Source organism: Manacus vitellinus, unplaced genomic scaffold (assembly GCF_001715985.3).
Source record: "Manacus vitellinus isolate BGI_N305 unplaced genomic scaffold, ASM171598v3 scaffold_19_pilon, whole genome shotgun sequence".
NCBI lineage: Eukaryota > Metazoa > Chordata > Aves > Passeriformes > Pipridae > Manacus > Manacus vitellinus.
Genome location: NW_021939395.1, coordinates 4,131,691 through 4,158,420, shown reverse-complemented (window position 1 = coordinate 4,158,420; position 26,730 = coordinate 4,131,691). Strand labels below are relative to the sequence as shown.

Sequence of the window (26,730 nt, the reverse complement as noted above, 5' to 3'; positions counted from 1 at the left end):
ATTTGATAAGGAAGTAAAGAAGTTCCAAACCAAGTCCAAACCAACATATTTCCTAAGAGTTGCTTTTCTTCAGTACCTGTCTTGGTTTTATGATGTGCTATATCATCTCAGGACAGCTGGGTTGCAGCAGTGCAGTTCCACAGCCCCGTGCTGGATCAGTCTGGTGTGTGGCACACACTTGGCTGTAGCTCATCCCTGTGACATTCTGACTCAGCCCCACAGGATTTAGTGCTTCGAGAACCCTGTTGGAGAAGGGATATTTATGCCCAGAGGAGAGGGAGAGTTGTAGATGAGAAGGTTTCTAATTCATGGCTTTCACCCACAACCCCAATCCATTTAGATTTAGTGTCCTCGTGTGGAAATGTTCTGGTGAAGGCATCTCCTTTCCCCTGAGGGCAAATGAATGTGTTATAACAGTGCTGGAATTAATCTGAGCAGATAGAAGGTCAGGAGGGAGGTCTTCACTTCAGAAGGGAAATATGATTATACTCCTCATCGGACAAGTCCTTTGATTTGTTCACAGTACCTGTAGGAGGTCCCTGATGCCAGGATCCTTCAGGGGCCTTCGTCTCAGCAATGTCACTTAGATGACAAGGCAACTTGGAAGCAACAATTGCTCTTTTGACCAAAGCATTCACCCACACATTCAGGATTTTGCAGGGTTTTCTGCTTAGAGGAAATATGTGTGGAAGACCAGTAGCTCTTTGAAGAAGACCTATTATTATTATTTTCAGAGAACACAGACCTATTTCCCTGAATGCTGAAGGAATCAAACAAGAAGCAGCATTGTCTTTGCTCACAACATCTACCTCTATATATTGGCCTGCCAGGCTGAATAGTGCCCTCATGTGCTTTTTCTTCCTCTCCAGCTTTTCTCAAGTCTTCATTGCAGAGGTAAAGGTGGTACAGTAAGGAACACTGCTACTTGAGGCTTTGCTGGGTCGCTGAAATAATTTTGGAGGCAAATATATTTTTATTAATCTGCAAGGGTTTGTTTTACAGTGTTTCTGTGCTATACAATGTTCATAATACCATGGGCCCAGCTTCACAGGTTGAAACAGCATATTATCAATGGTGGTGGTGCACTATATTTTTTGTTTCTTAAATCTATGTTTGAAGGCAACACTATAAAGAGGTGCTTCTGCTCATGGCAGAGCATGGTAAATTTAGTTGGAAACAGAGGCTATTTAAACCTCCAGTTTCTGAGCTCTCATACAGAAGTTTGAATCTGTTATACAAAAATCCTCTCAACACTACTTTCTAACTTACCTAATTTTTGTATGCAGCTGTGGTAGAAATGTGTTCTTTTTGATGAAAGAGAAAGAGGATGAACATATTTGTGTCACTGCTGCCCTCCCAAAAGATTATACCAGTCTATGGGACAGCTATTTCTATGTTTTCCTCTGAGGAAAGCACTGAAAGAAGCTATAAGTTCCTGTGGCAATCTCAGCTCACCTGCTTTCCCAGCTTTCTCTAAGGCAGTGGACTTCTGGTGGGATCCCAGCTCCAGGTCCACCTCCTGCATAAATGGGATTTCAACAAACACCATTCTTCACAGTATAACTCAGGAGCTCCAAGCATCTAACATTGAATGGACAAGACAGAATCAAGAATTTGAAGGGGAAATATGGACTTTTTGTTCAAGAGTTTAAATGAGAAGTGTCTGATTTGGCAATAAATCTGCTAACTAGTCTTTTTACTTCGCTAGGACTTCTAAATTTAATCGCTCTGACCCTAGACTATCCTGAGCAGTCTTTGCATGGCTGGCAGTACAGAAGGAATGGATTTGCCATAGGTTATTAGTTAAGGTTTTGTTTCTCATCAAGAAAACTCAATTTTTGCAGAGGTATGCCTCTTCCCAGACAGGAAAAATGCTGGGCATACTGAAAAGCAGCCTGACTTTAGCTTGAACTGAGAGGTCTCAAAAGAGCAGCAGTGCCAAGGGTTGGCTGTAAATAGCTGCAGAAATCTTTACACCTGGCAGTGGCACTTGGTTGAAAATGCCACCTTCCAATTTTTTTTTTCCAGTTCTCACTTAATTTCCTCTGAAAACTCAGTGCAGATGTACTTAACCTAGTGTATAGTGCTGAGCTCATGAAATTAATGAGAGATCATGCATTCTGGGTAAAAGAAAATTGTGCATTAGAAACTCTCACGTTAATGAGGTTTTAAAGGTATTTCCCTATCGTTCCCCTTCCCAGGAATTTCTAAGCATCCTACCATGGCTCCTCTTTTTCAGGCTGCCAAGCAGCTGCCAAGGTTTGGACGTGTCCAAGAGGGTTGGTCTCTCTTTGGGTCCCTCCAGCTTGGGGGCAGTGCTCCCTCTGCCCTGCCCTTTCTTTTCCTCTGGACTTCCAGAGAAGAATAAGTTGCAGTGGCAACAGCTGTTTCTTCCATGGCTCATCCATACACAGGGAATGCAGGGAGCCAGGTGCCAGTGTTTCCATGGGATTTAGTGTTCATGTTCAAGGAAGATTTCCCTTTGTAGCTAAACCACTGGTAGAATGGAAGAGTGAGGTAGGATTTGTATTCTTGACCTGCACTTGTGTAGAGATGGAATAATTCTTTATAAAATAGAAAGGATGGGATTTAGTGGACAGTTGAGGGTATATCTTAATTAATCTCTTTGCCAATTAAAAGATGGAAGTTCTAATTAAGGTGACCTCAAAGCAATTATTCAGACTTGTGTATTTACATTAATTAGACTACCAAAGCATTAAGAGTAAGATTATGACTTTGCAGATGGCACAAAGTCGATTTTCCATGTTGAAGTACCTCACTACCTAATTTGTAATGAGGGAAGATGTCACAATTGCACCATTTCTACTACATAGTTATTTTGTCTCCCAGGATTTCAGGTCTAAAACAAAATTAAGAGGAGGATGCTTGTGCTGAGGATTTAGGTCACAGCTTCCTTCCTGATGATGGGGAGATTGATGCTGAAATGTTTATTTGTCACATGTAGTGGAAGTCTTCTCACAGGAGGCAACTGCTTCTTTTCACTCCCACTTAAGTATTCACCAAAGTAACACCTAATCAAGTATGATATCACTACTTCTATTTAGCACATGCATTTGGGCTTTATTCTTTTCTAGAGCAAATCTAATCTACTCATATAATACTTAATTACCATGATGATTAAGCAGTGGATGTTAAGACCATAAATACTGTTAAAAAAACCCAAACCAAAAAACCAAAAACAAAAGAAAAAACAAACCCCAAAACCAAACCACAAAAAACCACAAAACAAACAAACAAACAAACAAACCAAAAATCATGCCAGTGGCTGTAAACCCCTTCTGAGAATTTGGGACTCGGACTTATTTCGTGTTTCTGTAAGTAATCAGTGACACTAATTGCCATCCTACTGACTGTATGGATTCATCACGAATCCATCACAAATCCTGATTTAGGATCCTGCTGACTGTACCAATTTTTTGTGAATGGGTGATTTACATTGCTTAAAGAACCACCATCAAAGGTATTAACAAAGTTCCTTGGCGAGGCTCACTCTATTACTGTACTGCACAATCATTTAGGCAGTGATTCAAAGCTGCAAAAATCAAAATTACCAAGACAAAAATCAAAGTTATCATGCAAGGTTATGCACAATATCAGTCACTTACCAGAATCTGCTGTTGGTGAAAGGTCTCTCTGCCTCAAGGAGACCCCTTGAGAGGTACCCAGTTCAAGAGGAGACCACCACTGTGCAGTCAGGCTGCTTGGTAGGGAGAGCTCAAGGAAGGCTCACTTAGGCTGCCATATTAATGGAATAAAGTGGTTGTCTTGTATTCAAATAACATGCAAAGGAGAAGGTAGGCATGACACTCCTTGTACCCACAACTTTGTTCCTTGATAAATGAGTCCTGGAAAATCCACCTGCAGCTGAAGTGTTAGTCTCACGATCGGTGTTCCAAGCTCATACATGTCGATGCTCACTGGGTCACTCTGCTCCTCTCTGGGTTTTCAGAGAACAGATTGGAACTAGAGAAGTTTTTGGTCCAGCTGCAGCTCAGGAATTTGCCTTCCTTGGAGCTTCTACCAAAATTACACTTCTTTGGCTGAGGAGTCGACTACATCCATCACAGTCCCAAAGTCCACTGACAGAAATAATCAGGACCAGATATTTCCATATCAGACTGAATCAGTCATTTTAATAAAATGATGCTACTTTTATGTGGATGAACATTTCTGAACTGTCAAATACCTTGAAAATCTTTCAGAGTATTAGAAATTACTCTTTATTAATTGATAACAACATTGTGTGATGCAGCATGAAACCATATGCCTCTAAAATGTTTTTGCCTGTCAAATTTATATTTCACCTGCTGTAATGCTATCAGTGTTTTAGCAGAAAAACAGCCAAAATTTAATTATTGTGGGAAAGAAAAAATAAAAGTAAAATTTTCTACAGAGCCACCTGAGACAACACTCTCTGACATTTAAATATTTTTAAGACTGTATTATTGCTCTTGTGGAAGAACCAGATGAAAATCAGGAAGGGCTTGGAGCTCCGGAGAGGTCCACTGGCATTTCTGCACTCATGAATGCCCATTTGATGTCCAGGGAGGAAGTTGGGAAGGAATCACATGGACATTTCTCCTTGAAAAAGTGGAATCTACCTTAGCTGCAAGCTCCACACAAATACCAATCTGCCTTTGCTTCACACACCCCTTAAAGTCTGTGTTATTTAAATTTTCTTCTGAAAATTTAATCAGCTAATACAAAACCATACCCATTTTTTATCTTCCAGTCACTCCAAGCACTCACATACATTCTTGTTTCTGTTTACCCCCAGTCCTGACCTAAAAAGTTGGTTTAGAATAGGGTAAAATACAAGTAGCTGGAGACTGGAACAGACTTACTGATTAATCTCTGTGTGGTTCACTATAAACTGTTCTGAAAAACACAATGTAAATCACTTTTAAAATGTCAGAATTGGACTACGTTCAAGATAGTATTAGACTAGAAAAAGACACTATTTTAGCTGGAGAATGCCTGGAAGGATATGGACTGATCTCTTTTGACCCAAGTAGCAGAATCAATATTTAATCATTTGGGGAATTTGCTGGTTCAGCGGGGAAAAAAATAGTAGAACTGTTGCATTTCTGTTTATTTATTAAAAATGTACAAAATTCCACCTTCTTGAGCAGAGAATCCAGTGAGACTTGCTTTAATGTTTTCAGCTCCAAACTTTATTCAGCCACATTAACTCAAAAACCTACTTTTTGAATCTGTTGTCGAGGTCAAACCCAGGTGTTGCTCAGGCTGTACAAAAACATCTGCTGCCTCACTCTTCCCTGTGAACAGCCTGTCATCCACACCAACACATTCACTCATAACCCGTCACAAAACAGTGCAATACATGGAAAAAAAAATCCTCAAACAAGAAATATTGAATTTTTTATGATATCCTACAGTTTTCTTTGGCTGTGGAAAGGACTGCATATATCTTATGAGTGTTTTAAATGAAAGTTAAACCCAAACATTTTAAAAGCTTTAGTCCAACCTTTAAATATAGGACAGAGAAGAGCAGGAGAAGATTTCGTCTGCAAGCCAGTAAGTTATTTGTCAAAAACAAAGCCAGAATAAAATTCTCTTCTAAAGAGTTAGATTGTCAAAGTTGGATACTAAATTCAGTCTGAATTCACTCAAGTGTGAAAAAATGGAATTTTAGTACTGCTTTAACTGTATATTTCAAGCAAACAACCATCTTTAACTGTGACATCTCTTCTGACATCTCCATAATGTGTAAGCATGTGCATAAGTGTATATACAAACTAGGTTTATTATGGAGTCTAGACAGTGGAAAAAAATGCTCTACTGTCATGAAATTCAGTTGCATAATGGAAAATTCCACAAACAACTGGGATTTGCTCTTCAAAAATATCCCACACTGTATTCAAAGACACTTAATCCATTTTCAAAGATAATTTTTCAGTTTTCTTATTTCACACTTTGCTAAGATACATGAACATCTTTGGCTTTTCCCCTCCTCCCTCCTATTGAAAAGTTCTGGTGATACATTCAACTTCTTACCTTCTTTTCCTGGAGGTGATGCTTCCACCCTGGGCATCTCTGAGTAATGCCAAAGAGAGAATTACCAGGGTTGCATAATATAGGGACAAACTATTTCACAGTTGAATAGATCTGAGCTCTCCAGGCAAGAAGATAATAGAAGTTATGGCTATGAGGTGTCTGGGTTACTCCTTGGGGGGCAAAAAATTCATCTTTACCCAAAGGTGAAGGAAAACATAGCAAACTATGGCAGAATACAATTGTATATATAACCCTCTCATGCAACTTTTACTCCTGTGATGAAGGGAAGAGCAGGAGAGAGACACACAGTGAAAATAAATGTGTCTTACTAGATCATACATTATTTGATCTGCTATGGTGATCTTCCCAGAAAGAAGTGAAAAATCGGGTTTACAGTAATTCACTACAGAAAAGAAAATTGCCTTTATCTCCTTGCTAATTTACTTACCAAAATTAATGCACAGACACTCTAATTTTATAGCATGAAATACCTTAGAGCACACTGGTAAGCTCTACCCATATATTTTTTTACAGTTTGCATACAAAGGCTGTCAATGGCCTTATGAAAATGGTAAATTGGAACAAACATTCTGTACAGAGAGCCCTGCAGCTATAAAACAAGATATATTCACCCAGATTTTCTTTCTAGTAAATTAATATAAGTCTGATTTTAATTCAGTTGTGTTGTAATATGTCAAATGAGTCTGTCCAGGTATGGTAAAGAGGTCCAGGGCTGTTAACTCAGCCTCTGGAAGGGCTGTTACCCTTGTGTTGGCATCCAGAGACAGGAGACTGAAAACAAGTCAAGGATCAGATGAAAAGTTTGGCACAGCAGTCAAAAATTTCCATTTTAAAGAAGCTACTGAGCCACTTAGACACTGTCTTGAATAGAGATAGTTGTCTTAAAGAGAACTCTTTGAACAAGAACAGGGCAACCCATGCCTGGCTTTGCAAGCCCCTGGAAAGAACTTACCTGTTCTTCATGTCCCAGGGACCACTCTGAGGAGCTCTGCAATGTTCTGTCCAAATGCACCAGCAGTGGGGTCTAGCCCAGCACTTGCTCAGAGGTCTTCTTATATTATGGCATTTTCAGCTTTAAAGGAAAACAAAAGGAAGGAAATATTGGACATTCTCCTTCCCCCCTGTTCCCTCGCCCTCACCCCCCAGTAATGTCACGAGTATTTTCAACAAGCAAAAAGCACCCAAACGGGCCTGTGTGTTCCACTCACAGCTAATCATCATCACAGGAACTACAGTGCATTTGTCATTTTTCTTGAAGCTTGCAGCACATAAGTATCATTTATATCTCTGGTCTTTCATATACCAGCCCTCAAACCACCACTCACCACTGAGATATTCCATTAGTGTCATGCTGAGAGTGGAATATGTTTCTGGGTTTTATAACCCGACTTTGAACCAGAGCCTCGTAACTAGTCCTGCTCTCAAGATTACAGTTCATCTTACAGTGGGAAGGAAAAGTGGATGTGATGCATTTGAGCACTTCCCTGCCTGTGCAGTAAGGAAGCTGCTGGTTGACACACGGCTGCTCTGGCCCTGAGTGAGCAGTGAAATAGGGGATGCAGTCAGACCACGGGACAAACTGTGACTCAGTCAGTGTTTTTTCCTGCTCCTTGCTTGCATAAGGAGTGAGTAACTTTGCACCTACTTGTCAAATAGCTTACTCCCTGTCTGGAGTGCAAAAAAGGGAATTGTCCAACTCTTTGTGTCTTTGACCTGCCTCCTCTCTGAACCCATCTGTATCTGATGGGCTTAGTGACAACGTGCCTGAGCAGCAGCCTAAGGAAAGGCAGTTTATCTCCCAGAAACACCTCTTTGTTCAGCCAAACAGGTAATAACAGCACAATAGCAAATGAATATCAAGTGGCTGTAATAATCATTATTTGAATCTTTACCTGTTCTTATTTGGAGCATAATATTTTCAAATACTGAATGTAGAGAAGGGCAGGATTGATAGTGGTGTCAGCTCTAAAGTGCTCTACTTCCCTTTCAGAGCTCATCTGGCATTTTCAGAGACTTTGGTGAAGTGTAGGACTACTAATCTCAGATCAAAAGGGTGAGAGTCAAATCAGAACCTGGATTTCAGACTCATTTCTTAATTTTAACATATGGAAGATGTTGCATTGCTCTGTGCGTTCATTGCTCCATGGTCAGTCTTAGAAGAGAATGATGACTCTACACCTTTTGATTAAGGCCTCAGTTGTTAAAGGTTTACAGATCAACATTTATCCCATTCTCCATACAGCTTACATTTTTTGAACTTTGTATTTTTTCATTTTTTTTTTTTAATTTTCAGTAGAATCTTCTTTCAGGAGTGGGGAAATTAGCTTCAAAGGGACTGACTGTGGAAGGCAGTGATTGACTGTTCAGGAATGGGAGGATTCAGCTGGGATGGAGACAGGGAGAACAGCGGGGCTGTGGGGCTGTGATGTGATGCAGGGGAAAGATGAACTGACTGCTGATAGCAGGAAGGAGGAACAGATGCTCATTAAAGCACTTAGTAAAACTGTGCTGATGACCTGAGTAAGATGTAGCAATGCCTTTATCAACTTATTCTTTCCTAAACATGCACTTATTTTCTCTCATTCACACACCAATATAATGGATGTCAAGTGCCAGGACTGAAAGGAAAAGCACTAAAGGTTTCCTTTGGCAGCATTGTTTCCAAAGGCTTTGTGTATATCCTGATGAGTAACAGAGCAAGCTGCCTGCTACCAGAACTGGCTTCCTGAAAGGAGACAACTCAGAAATCCTCAGTCATATCAGACAACATTCTGCAATGAGCTTCACTGACTTTATGTGAGAGGAAGGTGTTATTCTAGGGTTAACATTAGCAGAATGTTGTCCATAGCAAATCAGAAGGCAGTCTATATTCTTATAAATAATGAGAAGTAAATACGTATCTAGAGTTTGTGCCAAGTTTATCTGATGCATCCATGACAGACATGGAGTGAGGGTAAGCCATGCTACAATACAGCATTCCTTTCATGTTACTGCAGAGCAGCTGCTCTTGCTCACCACTGAGACCTACATCCCATCCCCTTCCCTTGTCCTCTATGTGTCTACCAAAGTGGGAGCAAAAATCTATGACATCCAAAATGCAGGCCTATATAGCCTCTTTACATTACTGGAAATCATTACACAGAATAAAAGCAAGGTTGAGTTGGGTCCAAATTAACTAAGAAAACATTGTCAAAACATATTCTGCAGTAATAAGGACAGAGAAAATAAAAAGGACTTTTTTGTTAGTTCCCATTTATTTAATGATGATATGAACTCCGAACTAGCTATTTTGTGTATCAGGAAGTAATTGTGCATGACCAATTTTTGCTCTTGTAAGAATTTTACCTTGTGGCTACATTCTGTTTGAGATGATTTCAAGGAATATTTTGATCACTTGCAGGCTTTTCAAAGGTTTGTTCACTTATTGAACAAGGTAGGGGAAAAAAGAGACTTTGTTTGACTAAAGTAACCTTCCAAGGAAATCAGGATTCATACAGAACATTTAAAGGCTTTGTAGTCTTTTCCAGTGACTGTGATGGCATCCCATGCTTCCCAGTAATCAGCTGAAGACCTCCCAATCTCCTGAAAGACACTTCTGCCTCACAGAAACTTTCATTATTAGTTTTCAAAACAACCCATGCCGCCAAGTGGAGATACAGTCACCACCTTTTACATATCCCAGAGAAATGGATTGGAGTGGCCTAGACATGTTTACATGGACTAACAAATACAAAAGCATGAAAAGTCTAATCTTAGGAATGTTCAGCTCAAACAGGCTAAGTTAAGACCAAATAGTCCTATATTTAAGATGGCTCCTAAGAGTTTCTGCTGAACTAATTTTATTATTTTTATGCATCTGTTGGACATTGTATTTGCTCTTCAGTTCAGTAAAGATGGTCATTTTTGCCTTGCACTGTGCTAGTTACTGAAGTTCATGAGATTCAAAGTGACAACAACCAAGCACTTGTTTAAAACTTTTACAAGCTTAGATTATCTCTAATTGCACAGGCTGCTCAGGCCTGAACAGCAGAGGTGAGGCACTAGTCTATTTTCAACTGCACAGACTTTTCCAGGGCAAAATTATACAACTGACTGAGGGTTTTTATGCATATTTGAGACTCTGATTTTATTAATCATCATGACATCATATGTAATTAATATTAATCCTCACAATATCATATGTAATACTCAATGTAAACAATGGAGTTAAGTGTCATTCCCAGTAATAATCAAGAGCAACATTTGTGAGGCATTGAGGTCCAAAAGGTGTTGCTTTAAAAAAATTCGTCTGTAAGAGACAATTTGCTAACACATGAATTTCTCATTCTACATGTTATTAGCACTCAGATATCACAATGTGCTCTCTTTGCAGCACAGAAGGGCATGCAATCCTTAGAATGTAAAAACCAGGGCAGAGTGATAACCATGATGATCAAAATTACAGAAAAATTGCCCAGGATTTTAAATAATACAGTAAGTACCTGGCAGGCTTTCAATTACTGAAGGCAATTACCAGACAATTACAAATACCTCCAGTTCAGGACAGACAGCAATGAGGCAATTTTATCTTTTTTTTTTTTTTTTTTTTTTTTGCTCCTGCCACTCAAAAATACCCTAATATTTGAAATATCTTGAGATCTAAAAAGAAAATGTGAAATTCCAACTGTGCTGTACTGCATTGATGGGAATTTTAGATCCTTAGTAAAACTATTAGCCCCAGGTATGTTCTATGCTGTATACTATCACTACCATGTTACTTCACATATGACTAAATGGTTGAGATTGTGTTTAGGAGTTTTAAAAGATCACTTGGAGGCTCAACATCTTTCTAAAAATGAAGTTTTCATTAAAACTGTTTGAAAATAAGCCTGTAAATTGCTTGTGATTGATTTGTTCCCATTACTTTTTCAAAATTAAATCAGAAAAGAGAAGTAGAACACATATAAACACACAGACCATATGTAAAGGGAAAGGTGATATAACTTCAGATAAATGAAACCTATAAATTTATCTTTTCACCAAAATTACTTGTATATTTTGGGAACCACTTATAATGGCTAAAAAATTGAGTTCATATGAAGATATAAAAAAGGAATAACCTTTTTAAAATAGGTTTTAACTTTTTTGGTAGTTGCAACTGGGGAGCAAAAGAACTGAGAACTTACAAAGGGAGGAAGGGATGCTGTGGGTTTCCATGACTCCTGCTGCTGGGTGTAGCACCACTTCTTGCCTTTGCCTCTTCTCTCTCTGCTTCTCCATGAGTCCTGAGGATGCTTCAAGCTGCCATTTACTTTTCTGGAAACTAGGAGAGCTGACCACAATTTCTGTTTTTAGCTCACCTTCAGGCTCTGCCAAGGGGAAATAGGAATAGAACAAATCCTTTTCATTCTAATATAAAAATATTTGTATATCTATAGATAGATGTATAGATAGATAGGTGATTGATAGAAATAGGTATATAAATTGAAACATAAACATATGGAAATCCTTGTTCTGTCAACATGTTCTTATATTGACTGACATCACCTCTGACAAAAGCCAGTAAGTAGGAAAGGATTTAGAAACCCCTTTGAATAATATTCCTCACGGAACTTCAATAAGATGATGCAAAATAAACTGCAACAGAGTTCAGGTGAACAGGGCACATACCTCAGAGGGTTTTTTTTTCCATGTGGCTGTAAAAATCCTTTGAAGTTGGCCATTGGGAAATGCTTTTTTCAGCAATTTGAAGCATTTCTCAGGGGAAATATAATTGTCTTTTTACCTGATATTTTTCTATGAGACCCAAGAAATTGCTCAAAGATATTTCCTTTCCCACAGACAAATGGGAAGCTAATATTTTATATGGAGATGAGCACACTCCTCTGATGCAGCTTAATGTATTTTTTGTGATTCAAATGCCATTGAATTACCAGCACAATGGGTCAAATTTGCCCGAGGGGAGTTCATGCTAATAAAGTGACAGGAGGGCTGTGGCAGGCTCAGAGCAAGGTAAATATGTTGAACATATTTAACTTGGGAATGGCTTCTCCAGAGGAACTGAACACATCTCAGAGACTCCTTCAATATTTCAATGTTTAATCTCTGTTAGCAAGTGGTGAAATCAGATATGAATTGTATGACACACATTTAATGTGGGGACAATGACAAGCAAAGTTGAAAGAATCTGAGCCTGGCTGACTACACAAGCAACCCTCTTTCATGCTCTTGTCCATGCCTGCCAATGGAGTCAGCTGCATTTCTTTTCCCTTTTACAGTTCAATCCAGGAACAGCAAGTGAATGAGAAGACACCAGGAAAGTGCACAGAGGAAGTAAAAATACAAAGGACAAGCACATACCGTTTTCTGTCTTCCAGAACCAAACCTTAAAAATCCCTGAGGCTTTCTGGAGTGAGAAGATGTATGTAGGTGGTGACAAGGGGTTTCAAGGCCATGGTTGCCATGGAAAATGGGGGTGATCTCTTGGCTCTTTGTATGGTGGATGACTGAAAGATGTGGGACTGGCTCTGATCAGCCACTTTGGGCCTTGTGGTTTTAATAAGATGATTCTAGACTCAAGTAATGAAGAGGCATGAGGAGCAAAACTTGGGTATAATTCAGGCTGGCTGAATCTGGACATAACTCTTCTCTAAAACACATTGTTTTCTTCTGCTGGTAAAAGACAGCTTTTTTCTCTGCTGTTGGAACAGAAAGCAGCACTTCAATCTCACTCGACACCCAAGCATGAACACTTTCCAGGTGAGAAAAGGGTGAAAGAAGTAGCTACTGTTTGCTCTGCTCGCTTATTAGAAGGTGACATATGTGTTGGGTGCTGGATCATCAACTGCCTTATGATATGTGTTGCAGTCAGCCAAAGCAGATGTTAAAATAGCATCTCATTCAGCAGGGAGAGTGTAAACTGTACATTCATACACTTTGCTGAATGTATGTGAATATGCAAGGTGCTGAGCAACAGTAAATTCTTCCTGAAATCTTTAATCTGCACACCTATGGTATTTAGGGCGTATAGAAGACAAATTAGATCTGGATGGAGACAGAAATTAACCACTTCCCCAAATTCTGATTTCTGTTTGACTGATTCCTTCCAATCTATCCCCTTATTATGACTTTAAAGCCTGACTTTTTCAGTAGGGCTATGTGTTTTAAATGATAATTTATTTCATGCCAGGGAATTCCATGATTTGATAGCCACAGTGAAGAAAGGGCAAGAACCGTTTCTGGGTTGAAAGGACATGAATTTAAAGCAATCCCTACATCTTTTCCTTCAGCACTATAATTGTGTAAATATGGATTTGTAGAAACATACAGCTGAGGTGTGGAGGTGGGAAAGACGATGTTCTTGCCCAGGGGAATAGATGTGATATAAACATTTTTCTCATGAATACACCTATTCTTGTACTGTTGTGCCATATTTATCCTTTTAAATGTATGCATGCTTTGGAAACTGAAGTAAAGGCTACACCTCAATTGTCTGAGCGAAATATTAACTCCTTAGTATTTTATTTGTATTTAGAAATCTGAAATAAGAGAGTTCTGTGTTAGTACACTGGTGTTTAAAAGCTGTTTTACAATCAGGTCTTCATTCAACCTAAGCAATAATAATGATGCACATTATTAATCTATATTTTCTTCACAATATGAAGAAATAATTTTAAATTTATAATTTATAGTCAGATGGAGATGCAGGGGTGGAAGATTCAAATTTCTGGGCTGGACAATGAAATACCTGAGGAGTCCCAGACACTTGTGGCCAAGGGCCATTTCTGTGAATTGTAGGCACATGGTCCTGCCCCCACAGCCCTGTGAGTGGTCCTGGTCCAGCAGTCACATGGTGGAGGAAATCATCCAACCTCTCCCCCATAAACTGCCCAAATAACGAGGGTAAGATGTTTTGTTTGTCTAAATCAGCTCTTGCTCTGTGGCAGTGGGAATAAGGCTGCTCAGCCAGAGAGGAGCTGTGAGGCTGGAGAGGTTCTCCGAGGACTGTCTATGTACTTAGCTAGATGAATAGTGAGTCAGTGGGGCATGGGAAAACAGCTGCCACATTTATCTTCCTCACACTAGCAACTGAGAGTCATTACCAGGATCCTAATACACCAAAGGATACTCTGAACACAGATGATCCTCATTTATTTGTCTACACATACTTAAAATGTTGCTTTGTGGTGTAAGTTATGGCACAGGAGGAAGAGTTTGGGCTGAAGTTATTTTAGGGACTATTTAAGTGCAAGAGTTTAAAGCTGATTTGTTCTTTTCCAATATCCTCTTTCTCATTGTACCATAGGGAACCTGTTTTTGTGAGCCAATCATCATTTTTCTTAAACATATAGAGAAATTATGAAGGATAATTATATCTCAGGGGCACCTTAATTGCCCCAATTACTTGGCCAGTTTTGACAGCCAGATCTGATGAAGAGAGGGAGGAAGGGAGATCTGTAGATACAAGACAACATTTTAGTGGTACTTGGACAATACTCGTGGTACAGCTATAATAATCAAAGTATCAGTGTTTAAAAGTATACTGCATGCAATATAAACTGGAGTAGAAAAAGAGCTTTGGTGAATTATAAGAAATACTTTACCCAGTCAGCCTTCTGCTTGAGATATCCAGCATTAGCACTAAATCAATTATAATTAAGTTGCACGTAACTAAAATTGGCAAATTCAATTTCCGCAACTTTTCATTATAGTTTAGCTGCTGTAATGGCAGATTGAATTACAACACCTTCCACAATATCTTCCAGGTATAGTCATTATCAAACATAATTCTGCTTTTTACTTCTTTTTAGTATGAAAATTAAACAATATATAATTGTCCTGGATCAATGATGAGGTTACTGCTTCTGGTACAATAGGCAATATAAAATCCCTGACATCATATGAGGGTGCACAGATGCTAAAGAGCCATTTCAGGGTGTTTTAGGCATAATGGACGCTTTTTGCTGTTAGAAGATGAAAGCCAAATATTTGAACTCACAGTGATAATGCTAGCTTGAATAAAAAAAATAAGGAAAAAAAACAAAGAAAGAGCAGAAATGTCACTCTCTGCAGCTTCTGAAAATGATGTAATCATCCTCTTTGTTGGAAGGCTTTGGTGTTAGTATGATTTCAAGAATGTGGTTAATGTTGAGCACACCCTTGTAATCTGTCTTGTAGAGGTGCTTTCTTGAACTGAGGTCATGATTAAGTGTATGAGTAGAAATAGAGACCTTCCTCTTTTTCTGTCTGAAATGCTTTTACATCTGTAACAAGGTTTTAACATCTTGCCCAAATGAGCAAAATGTTATTCTCATCATTAAACTGGCAGTTGCACAAAGGCAACTGGATCAGATATAAAATGGATGCTCTTCCACGAGGTTATTCTTTGGGGTAATCAGGGAGCAGGCAACTGTAAATTATAGCAAAACTTTATTCCCTGGTCCCTAAATCTCCAAATCAGTTATCTAAAAAATTCAGCTTTTTACAAGAAAGGTAGAAGAGAAGCCAGGAAAAATATCTATGTTTAAAATGCACATATTTTGAATAGCTCTGTGAGACAGAGTTTCTTCAGCCCGGGGTTCTCAGTAAAAAGTAACAAGAAAAAAAAAACAGGTTAGATTTGATAAAAATAGGGAGCAGTTTTCAGAGTCTCAGAAATCATCAGGGATGTATTTATGCCTGCATTGGAGTGCAACACAAAACACATCTCCGTGATGAACTACTAGTACCAGGTATATCCATAGCCCCTGTTCCTAATAAAATTTATTCATCATGTGAAATAAACATGGTAATACAGTCAAAAGCTCACTACTGAGCCATTCTTACCAGTGCACACATCATCCATCACACTGAGACCCACTGGCAGGTTGGCTCCTGAAGAAAAGATCATCCTCATGCAAACCTTAATATTGCCATAAGCCACTCTAGGCAAGCAGTGGGGTGCCTGCCCAATCCTTTTCCAACAGACTTGTTTTACTGGAAAACAAAAATTACTGAAAGCAAGGAATATAACAATCAGCTTCAAGGTTCAGCTCACCCCTGTTTACTACTCTGATTCCAGAGATTAGCCTCTTTATTTCCTACAGAGAGATTAGCAATCAAAGCTAAATTATATTTTCATTGGATAAATCATTTACAAGTGTTTGGGTCTTTGGTCTTAAAGCTTCAGCATGACTGAAGAAGCTCTACTCTCATTTCAAGTGTATTCAAGTAGAATCTATGTGTAAACTGGTCCTATCACCTGGAAATTCCAGGTTCCACTGGAAATTATCACAAACAGATGTAAAAACCATTATCAACCAGAGAGCTGAATATAATACTTAGGGAGGGTGACATATTTTATAGTTTCTTTGGACTCAGGCTACATGGCTACTACATGAGAGACTGTATCACAAAAAAATTATAGGGCCAAAGTACTTAGCAAATGCAAAAATGTCAAATAATCTTGATCTTGCAGGCTGCATGCTTCATATAGCTAAAATCCACTGGATACATATCATACATCTGAAGGATAAATGAACTGGAAAATTCATAGGCAAAGCTTGAGAGCCCCAATTCATAGAATCATAAAATATGAGGTTGGAAGGAGACCTCAGTTCATCTGTTTGTGACACATACGTGCTCTGAGAGCCAAAAGTTAGTCATTATTTTGCAAATAAAATCAGATCCTCGTACCTACAATGTTCAAGTACCTTTCCCAGTTTTCTCTAGCCTAGTCTTAGTATCAAGACTGATATTACTTAGACTTGTAAACAATGTATTCTGTCCAGAAGAAACTTATAATCACTTAGCAGCATTAATCTTATTTTCTATGTCATTAGGATTCATGTTCATCATACTCTTGGTGGAGGACAATGGATCAAAAGTAGAACATGTGTGCTTGTGCCAGAACACAAATCCAACCATTTTAACTTTCACCAAAGATTGAAACCTGCACTCTTTAAATCCTGTAGATGTCAGCCAAGCATACATCTTTTAGAGGATGAAATAGTAGTCCAGATACTAATTCTGCTCTCCTCAGTTTGCTTCCTTCTTGGCATTTTAAAATCTCCAAATAAAATACTTTTTCCAGTATAAATAAAATCCTTCAAACAGATATAAACAACAAGTGACCCTGGACTCCACTACAACTATGAAAATAGTAGAGAGCATCTAGACTGCTGTTTCTTCTTGCAAACATACAGACAGCTCTTCCTGTTCCATCAGAAGTGACTCATGGAGCTCTGCAGAGCTCCCTCTGGCACCTCCCTGGGTGTTGGGACTGAAAGCACACGTAGGTGATGTTGGTATTCCCAGCCAGGGATGGTTGCTGCAGCCAGCCCACTGCAAATGGACAGTTCTTTAATGAGCTCTTTACTGCTGCCCCTCAGGGGAACTGTAAGTGTGATTTAACTCTGCTGCACGTTTCAGAGATAGAACAGAGCACATGTCCCAGCCTCAAGTGCTCAGCTACCTTGGGCCATCAGTTTTCTAATTCACATTAGTTAGCACTTAATGCCAGTGACAGTGATGTTTCAACTATTGATCCACATACACAGATAGTATTTAATTTTCAGTGGTACCCAGGACATCCCAGATAGTAGGTGGCATAATTTAGTAGTCTAGCAAATTGATGAGAATGTTGCTGCTTTCATCAATGTGTATTAGGGTACAATTGATCAAGTATCCTTATTACATTCTGCTAACAGGATTGAAAATCCCAAAGATAATTTCACTGTAATGCTTGCCTTGCATTGGCAAAGTACACATGGAAATTTCATAGCCTTGCTGATTTTTAATCATTATGAGCAAAATTAATCCATTTCCAGAGAACCTAACAGAAATTTATCAGCCCATCAAGTTAAAAAAGGACTTAAAGAGGGCTGATCAATAAGGTTGGATTTCACCCAAGGTTGCTGTGATTTCATGTATGTGTGTAGAAGTCAAATAAGTCATACAAATGTCGGGTTGTTAGTTTTTAATCTATACTTTAACATGCACTCTGGGTGTCTGAATGATTATTGATGATCCCTGGAAGCAAAGGTGGGCAATGCTGAACCCAGGAAAAAAAAGTGTTATTAAAATAAGCAAAACTTAAGTACTGCCATGGTTAAATATGTTTTTTATGTCTCCACCCCTTCAATAGAACCTACTTCATATATTAACTATATTTTAACTGTACTTTTCTTACCCCTTCCTTTTAGTTTCCACTTCCCGACCCACCCATCCCCTCAGGTAGCAATAAAGATAAGTTATACTTTTGTCTCACTTGTTCCTGTTTCTAAGGTCATTCACAAATAAAAATGTATAGTTTATCTTAATAAGACTTTAGAAATAATGACTTAGTTTCTATTCAGTAGAATCTGTGTTAAACAACAAGAATAAACAAGACAGTAAATAGGACAGGTAAATCTACTTACTTAAAAAACTCTGGCAAATAAATGTCAGTATTTTGGAAAATTTACCTGTTAAACTTTATCACTGTTATCACTGTTAATCTTCTCTCTGAAAGCAGGTAAGGGTATTGGGCACTTCCTGCTAGATACTGGATGAACATACACCAAAGTAAGTTAGTTTCAGACTTTATTCTGAAAGATGAGGGAAAATAGAAAAATACAGTGCAGAAAGCAGAAAAACATGCTAAGGGCAGCTAAAACTTATCTGCCAGAAAATATTCTCAAAGGAAATTTAAGTTTTTGAAAAACTATTGTTTTAAATGAATAATATATTTTTATTAGAAAACAATTGAATTTGAAATTGCCCTAAAATAAAAAGGGGTCAGAAGCAGCTTAGAAGCAGCTACAACTTCCCAGAAGCATCATCTGAAAGTAAACAAAACCTACCTTCCTTCTGTCAATCTTGTGATAGCTTTGCCAAAGTGATATTTCTAAAAGATTGACCAGAAAAAAAACCCTGTGTGGTAACTGGAAGACTTTAGGGGTCGTTTCCCTGCTAATGAGTCAACTCATGCAAATGCAGCTGCAGAAAAATTGAACAGCTCAAATCACTGATAAAACAACACTACAAAACTAATTGATTTTAAGCAAATGAGTCAGCTCAGGGACTGGCAGGATGGCCTGCTGTGAGAAGGCACTGCTGGAGACCATCCAGAACAAGCCCAGCTCAGAGCAGGAGCAGCTGGAACAGGCTTCCTATGGACATGACCAGTTTGATTTTCAGTGTCTCCAATGATGGAGACTCCACAGCCTCTGTGGAGCCTCCTGTTCCAAAGTGTGAGCATCCTCACAGTAAGAAAGTGTTTTCTTTAGATGGAATTTCCTCAGTTTGTGCTCATTACCTCTCATCCTCTCACTGTGCAACGCTGAAGGAAGTCTGGTTCCATCTTCTTTTCTCCCTCCATCAGTTATTTATGACAAGGAGAAGATCTCTATGAGCCTCCTCTTCTGCAGGCTGAACAGTCCCAGCTCTCTCAGCCTCTCCTTCTATGACAGATGCTCCAAGCTCTTAATCATCTTAATGGCTCTTTGATACTCTGTGATATCCACTGTTAAATTTAAAATCAATCAATTTTCTCCATCATGTTTATCAGGTTTTTAAAGTTCAGTTATTCCCAAGAGTGAACAAAGGCTGTCCCTGTTGGCACTTTCAACTGCCATCACCTGCTCTTTTGCCTCCTTTTATTCCCACATTCCCAATTTCTCAGTTTTGATTGCATCAGGCTACCTGTTTTCAGGATCACCAATGAATAGGGTTGGAAACTGTTTCAGTTGCTTAAAAATAATGGAGGAAAGATATTTCTTTCCCTTTATTTTAATAGCAGTAAAATTTAGACTGCTCCTTTGTAATATTTTGAGGATATAAAGTGTGACTGAGCTGCTATCTTAGCGTGATTGTTCTTGGTATGTTTGATCACGTGAAGATGTTGGTTTTTACTTTTCTAAGTAGGCACTCTCAGAACATGAATGCAATAGAGCATAATGGTGCACTGAAAACTATGCAACCAATTAGGCAAAAATATTGAAATAAAAGAATTCATTAATGTGCCTCTTGAGATTTAATGCCCATATGGGCCTGTAGACTTCTTTCAGAATAAATACTTTGATGAATTGGTCACGTTTGTTCCTTATTTTAATATTTTTATATTTAATCTTATCATTGAAATTCAATTCCTTTCTCCTGGGTTTGCAGGAGTTCTGATACCCTGTAAATTATGCAATCCACTAGGAACCTTCTTTACTTATACTTTTGCATATGGGTAGCTTGAGGGAGGATGTCTTTCCCTCTAAGCCATTACCTTAAGTCTGGAGATCTATTCATTCAACTGAATACACCTGTGGAGTATTACTACTACAGGAATATTACTACTGTCTCTCTGGTTTTGTCTGCCTTTTGATCTTCACCTGGGCTGGGAAAGCTACTCCAGAAATGTCTTTGCTCCATGGATTTGGGGAGTAGACCACTGGTGACTGGGCAGTGTTGGATAAATGAGGAAAAACATGTTTTTGCAGCATCATATCACAACAACAACAGTTCTAGTCACAGGTTAGAAATCTACTGTGGGGAAAACAGCTCATCCAGAGAAAAAATCCTGTGTCATGGCCCTTTATGATACTTCATGATAACAGTATAAGAAAGGAAGTATAGATGGATAGAAATTCAGCACATCTGTGACTGATTATGATGGAAGTTGGCAAATAAAAAGGGTTGGAAGGAGGATTTTGGGGAACTGTAGTTCACATGGAAATTACTCAGTAACTCATATTCTGTCTCATCAGATGTCATATAGAAAGATGAAATCACTTGAACTGCAGGCTGCAAAACAGAAGGGATAAAAATAAAAATAAATGACAAATAGAAAAAATAATATATGCAAATTAGATGTAAGTTGTCTGATCCATTAGATCTTTCTATCAGCAGTCATTGCTCTGCTTTCTTGCAGATTAGGAAAAATACATGCCCATTAAATAAAGGTCAGCCTTTCTCAATCAAATATAAACATTAATTTCTAAAATATGTATTTTCTGGTTGTCTCTTTACCCTGTTCTATGCAGGGCAGATGTTTTTGTCTGTCTTGTTTCTGTCTGTTTTTTTCTTCTTACTGTGGAGACAAATGAGAATGACATCTGCATTTTTGCTGAGTTATGAAAGTTAACAAAACATGATACAAAATAGTGATGGTAATGAAAGAATTGATGACATTTCAAGCTAACATTTTAGTAACATTTACGAGTGTTTTAACTTAAAAATGTATTGAATAAAGATTTTTCAGAATTAGGCCCCATCTCAAAAAGTTTGAGGCTATTTATACTGATTTTAACTAAGTATATCTTACCTTAGTTTCTAGAGTAAATGACCAGAGACGAGTTCCTAGACAGCATTTCTCAAACTGTGGCTTAGAGCTCTTTATTGGTCATAAATGAGTCACGAAAATCCTGCTACCTCAGCATTGCTGAGCCCAGCTCAGTCCTCCAACACTGGTCTCAGTAATTTCAATTAGTTCTCACCCCTTATCCCCAGATGACCAGAATTGCTGCCAGGAAGCAAAGGTGCTGCAGGGATTTTCAGAGTGAGAAAGAGGAAAAGAGAGTTGTGGGAAGAGACTGAAGCCCTGACTGCTCACAGCAGTTCAAGAAATATTGCTGCAAAGAAAAGAAAATACTTTAGTTTTTGCTGCATTAGTGCAAACACTGATTGAAAGTTTCCCACTTACAGCATCTGTACTGCAAGAAAGTGGAATAATAGTAGGAGCTGAGACCAGAAATGATACAGAACAACACCAGCCTAATTCAGCTCTAGAAAAATACTGCTATTGTGGTTTAACCCCAGTCAGCAACTCAGCCCCAGGCAGCCACTGGTTCATTCTCCTCCCGTTGGGATGGTACACATGATTGAAAGGTTAAAAGGAAGAAAACTTGTGGGTTGAGACAAAAACAGTTTAATAATTGAAATAAAATATATTAATAATTAATAATAAATATAAAAAATTAAAAGTTGAAAATAACAACAAGGGAGAGAAATAAAACCCAAGAAAAAGAAGTGATGCACAGTGCAATTGCTCACCACCAGTGGATTGATGCCCAGGCTGTTCCCAAGCAGTGGCCCCTGGCCAACTTTTTCCCTAATTTATATGCTAAGCATTATGTCCTGTGGTCTGGAATGACCCTTTGGCCAGTTGGGATCAGCTGTCCTGGCTGTGTCCCTTCCCACTCCATGTGCAGCCCAGGCCTGCTCACGAACAGGGCAGCATGAGAAGCTGGAAAGTCCTTGAGTTGGTGCAAACACTGCTCAGCAACAACCAAAACATCAGTGTATTTTTAACACTATTCTCAAATCAAGCACAGTGCTGTAGCAGGTACTGGGAAGAAAATTACCTCGGCTGAAAGCAGGACAACTGCCCGATGTTATACTTTTTAAGCAGGTGGGGAAGCTAAGTAGAGTTTTGATACAAGATTAGAATCTCTGTGGCTGCATGCAGGTAAAGGTTGGATTCTGCAGCTCAAATCCACAGGCATTGAAGAATGACACTCTCACCTGAAGGTTCAGGAGGCAGACACTGAATGTCAATGCTGACTTCCCACAGATCTTCAGCTCAGTTCAGGGTCTTGGTCCTGATCTTTGTGGGCTCCATTGCTCCCAATCGTCACAGATCCTGGACTCTTTTCAGCCCCTTTGCAGAATGACATGACATTACAAAGCGAGGAAAGCACAGCCATGACAAAAGAAGTCATATGAGAGCAGAGGTGAAATTCTCCCTGAAGCTCAGTTCCTCACAAATCTCTTTGCCTGAACTGCTCCGTGCATTTCATTAACGTGACTTTCTCTAAAATAAATGCATTATAGCAGATAAATTAAAATGTGCTCAATCACTGCTCCCTCTACCAAAAAAAAAAAGAAAAGAAAAAATTAAAAAGAGACTAAGTAAACCAAGTATGATAGATTTCATTAGTGATACACATTTCAGGGTGAAAATCCAATCTTATTGCAATGTTTTGCCATAGCAATTCACATGGAACAGAAACAATGTTTTCCAACTGACTCTAGAATATAACTGCCTGAGTACACAATATTTACCTATCTAGATCTTCATTTTTCATATAAGAGACATAAAATTACCTCTGCTGCAGCCACTACCACCTCTAATATCTGCCCGATAAAAGAAAAGTCCATATGTTTTATAAATGAAGTATGAATGCTCTGCAGAACTTGTTACAGTACCCAAGGTATTCTGTGCCCTCATCCAAAGCCTTTGGAGACAAAGATCCAGCTAGACAAACAGAGCTTCTATGACAGAAGGACGTATACCTGAGGTTTTTCAGATGTACCCAAACCACTGAAATCAGGTCAGCAATGCGGAGCAGAAAAGCTCGGTAGAAATCTAAATCCAAACAAAAATATTTTCAGAATCAGAGCCCAAAAAAATTCTGAGGATAACTATAAAGAGAATATATGAACAATCTTTTACAGTTAGTTGTGTTTTTTTTCCCTCTCTACTTTATCTCCAAACTGACTCTCTGTAGGCTCCAGATAGCAGAAGCCTGCAGAGAAAGCGATCCCAGTTCCACCCCCACCCTCTCTAATCTACTTTTATTATAATTAAAGAATAAATCACACAAATTAAATTTTCACAAAAGCCTCTGTTGTTTTACATTTACTTCCATTTTTATTCTGACATTGCAGAGATGCTGTTTCCTTATTTATCATCAGAGATGTTGTTAAAACGTGGGAAGTGGCACGACGGGGTAAATGTAGGAAGGAACAACACCCAAATCTTTTGCCTGGCTCATATTAGTGACTATCATCTGATAGCCTTCCTGTAATAAATCCAGGGAAGAGAAGGCACAGTTTAGAAAAGTTTTAGATATCCTGCTCTATGCTGCCTACAAAATCTTTGTGGACAATTACAGTTAAAGCAATGATAGCCATGGGGAGGGTGCCACTGGATAATTGCAATCACTTGATGTTAGCATGTTATAAACAGAGTGTTTCAACCTTCAATTTTAGAACCATTTCAACTAGAATATGAAACTATTTTAATTACAAACTGAGTTAAAAGTCACCTCAAAAAGAATAAATGAAAATTTCAATTTGTTTTTGAGAAAAGTATTTTTGGAGGGAACACTTCCAAAGGGTTGTTTGGATCAGACACTGAACTGAAAAGTCCATAAATAATGGACTTTGTGCTGTAACATTGAAATTATTACTAATTCCATTTCATATAATATGCTTTGCATAACTAGCAGTTATTTCAGACAATGTTTTTCTCTTATTTATTTTCACAGTACTGGAGACGTGATCCTTGCCCATGCCTGGCCATGACTACATTTTAGAAATAATTAATGTCATAGGAAGAAATGGAGTCTTGAGTTCCTGACTGCTGTTCACAGCCATTGTAAAGATTCTCTGAGACAGAATGTTTAACTGTGGGAGGAAATGTTTACCTGCTGGAATGGCCATTTCCAAACAACAAACCACTCCCATTTGCACATTTTCTGTAAAAGAGGAGAAAAAAACCAAACTCTGAGACTTTGCACACAGCATGTTCATATCTGGTAGTACCTATCAAAAGACTCCTTTCAAATTAAATAACTAATAGGTGCCAGACCCACTGACTGCAGTCTGTTGATGTTACAGCATTCCCAGTCCCACTTTGCAGTTGCAGATTAGTTTGTTTTGAGAAACATGGAAACTTTCTAATTTGCCTTTTCTCAGACACAATTACAATATGCATGAAACAGAGGAGACAAATTTGTCAGCATTATTACAGTAGCAAGATAAGAGATCCTTAGAAGTGACTTTTCTTTCTCAGATGCATAAATATTAAAGTGTGATTGAGGCTGGAAATTACCTCTGAAGGTCATCTTGTCCAATCGCCTTTTTACAACAGGTAAAAATAACTCTGTTGCATTTGAAGGAAACAGATTCTTTCTATGCTCTGATCTAAGATGTTATGAAAGTTTATATATTGTCAGATTTATATTCAGGAGACAATTTTTTTTTTTTTAAATCTAACCGCAGAACTTGGGTCTTCAGAGACCCAATTCAAAGTTTCTAATTAGCTCTTTTACCTATATATCCACTTTCTGCATATTACCATGAAATAGAAATTGGCCATGAGGGAGAAGGCTTCTGATAAAGAACAGAACATTCAAAGATATGTGCTGAGATACCAACTGGTAACTAGGCAGAAACTAAAAAACACATAATCTGGAAGAATGAAGGGAAGGGCAAAGAGCAGCCTGGGCTAGTGGTTGTACATGAAGTGGTACAGGGGCACGAGGACTCCTGGGCTGATGAAACCAAGGTGCAGAGTATGCAGAGCAGAACAATTGAGGTGGCATTTGTGTATAAGTAGCTCTTAAACCTGTGTTGATTTGCACACACGCACTTGGCCACTGATCCATGACTTGGGATGTACTCTCAGACCTCAGTGGTTTATTTTCCCTTTCTGTTTGACAGCCTTTGTGTTCGCCTTTGAAAAAGTATTTTTGCTGCCCAGTGAGACAGAAGCAAAGAGAGAGGGTTGTAAATAGGCTATCTGCACCACCATGACAATCTCCTCGGGAGACAGCACGGGGGTTCAGCCAGCGTGGCTCTGTCGTGCAGCCAAGCCACTTTTCAAACAGCTTGTCCAGAACCAGAGGCTTTTCCAGCAGCCTGCATGCTGCAGAAGGGCACATGATTATTCTGCTAGAGAGGGGGAACCTGCCGAGCCAGAACTCTGTCACTTTATTAAGTAAGAGTTTGTGAGGAAGCCGTGTGAATTAATCAGGGAGTCAGACAGCAACTCGACTAAATCACTGAGGAGGAGTCCTGCACTAGTAATGAGTTATTGTGTCCCCTGCCTGGGGGAAAGGAACACATGTGTCAGGAGCTATGTTGACTGTATAAAATGACCTGGACAAATTACTTGAGGATTTTTCCCAGAACAGGGGAAAAAAAAGTGTGTATAACTCTCTTTCCCCAGAGAACTATTGTCACATAACAGTATTTGGGTGTTTATTTCTTCCTCAGCTGAAAATCCAAGGATAAACCCAGGACATTTCAATTGCTTCCATCCATTACACAGAGAGCAACAGGATTAGGAAAAAAGGAATATATTGCCTTCTAAAAATCATGGTTTTGATAGAGAAAACTGATTTGGAACTGTGAAAAGCTCAAGCTGTTTTATTCTGCAAGTGGCAGACTTATGCTGCCAATGGAGATTGCACAAAGCCTGCCTGGAGACTCTGGCATGTAACAGGACAAATGGATTTACTCAAACTTGGGTATTTAATGGTTATTAATGGGGAATCTATGTTGCTTAGAGTGTATAATACAAAAATATGTATAATACAAAAATATGTACCATATTTTTGTATTGCACATCCATAACAGTGGTTCACTCAACACCCCAATGTGCAGGAAGGCCACAGTTAGATATTTAAAAGTGTAATATTCACAAAAGCACCCAAGGAGACCTTATAAAAAAGACATCAGCAGAAATAATTAGGAAATTTGAGTCAAAACCTTTAGAGGATTCGCCTAATTACTTTCACTTTTGTAAATATAAGTAGTCTAATTTTTAGGTACCTATATATGTTTGGCTCAAGATAATTAGCACTGTGCAGACCACCCCAGAAGACAAAATTGGGAGTGGGGAGGGATGAAATAAGGACTGTCATCACATAAGCCACAATCACATAACACACATTTATTGTCACATTAATGTAACAACCAAGCCTCCCCACCTTCCACTGAGGCTGCATCAGTCAG

The 26,730-nt window shown here is 38.7% G+C and overlaps 1 long non-coding RNA gene across 1 annotated transcript; it reads left to right on the top strand.

The window, feature by feature from the left end:
- Positions 1-1,706: 1,706 nt before the first annotated feature.
- On the top strand, positions 1,707-12,426 carry LOC108639329. The gene is made up of 3 exons (XR_001920388.2): positions 1,707-1,795; positions 2,428-2,431; positions 12,318-12,426. It is a non-coding gene; the product is annotated as an uncharacterized LOC108639329 (long non-coding RNA).
- The last annotated feature ends 14,304 nt before the right edge of the window (positions 12,427-26,730 follow it).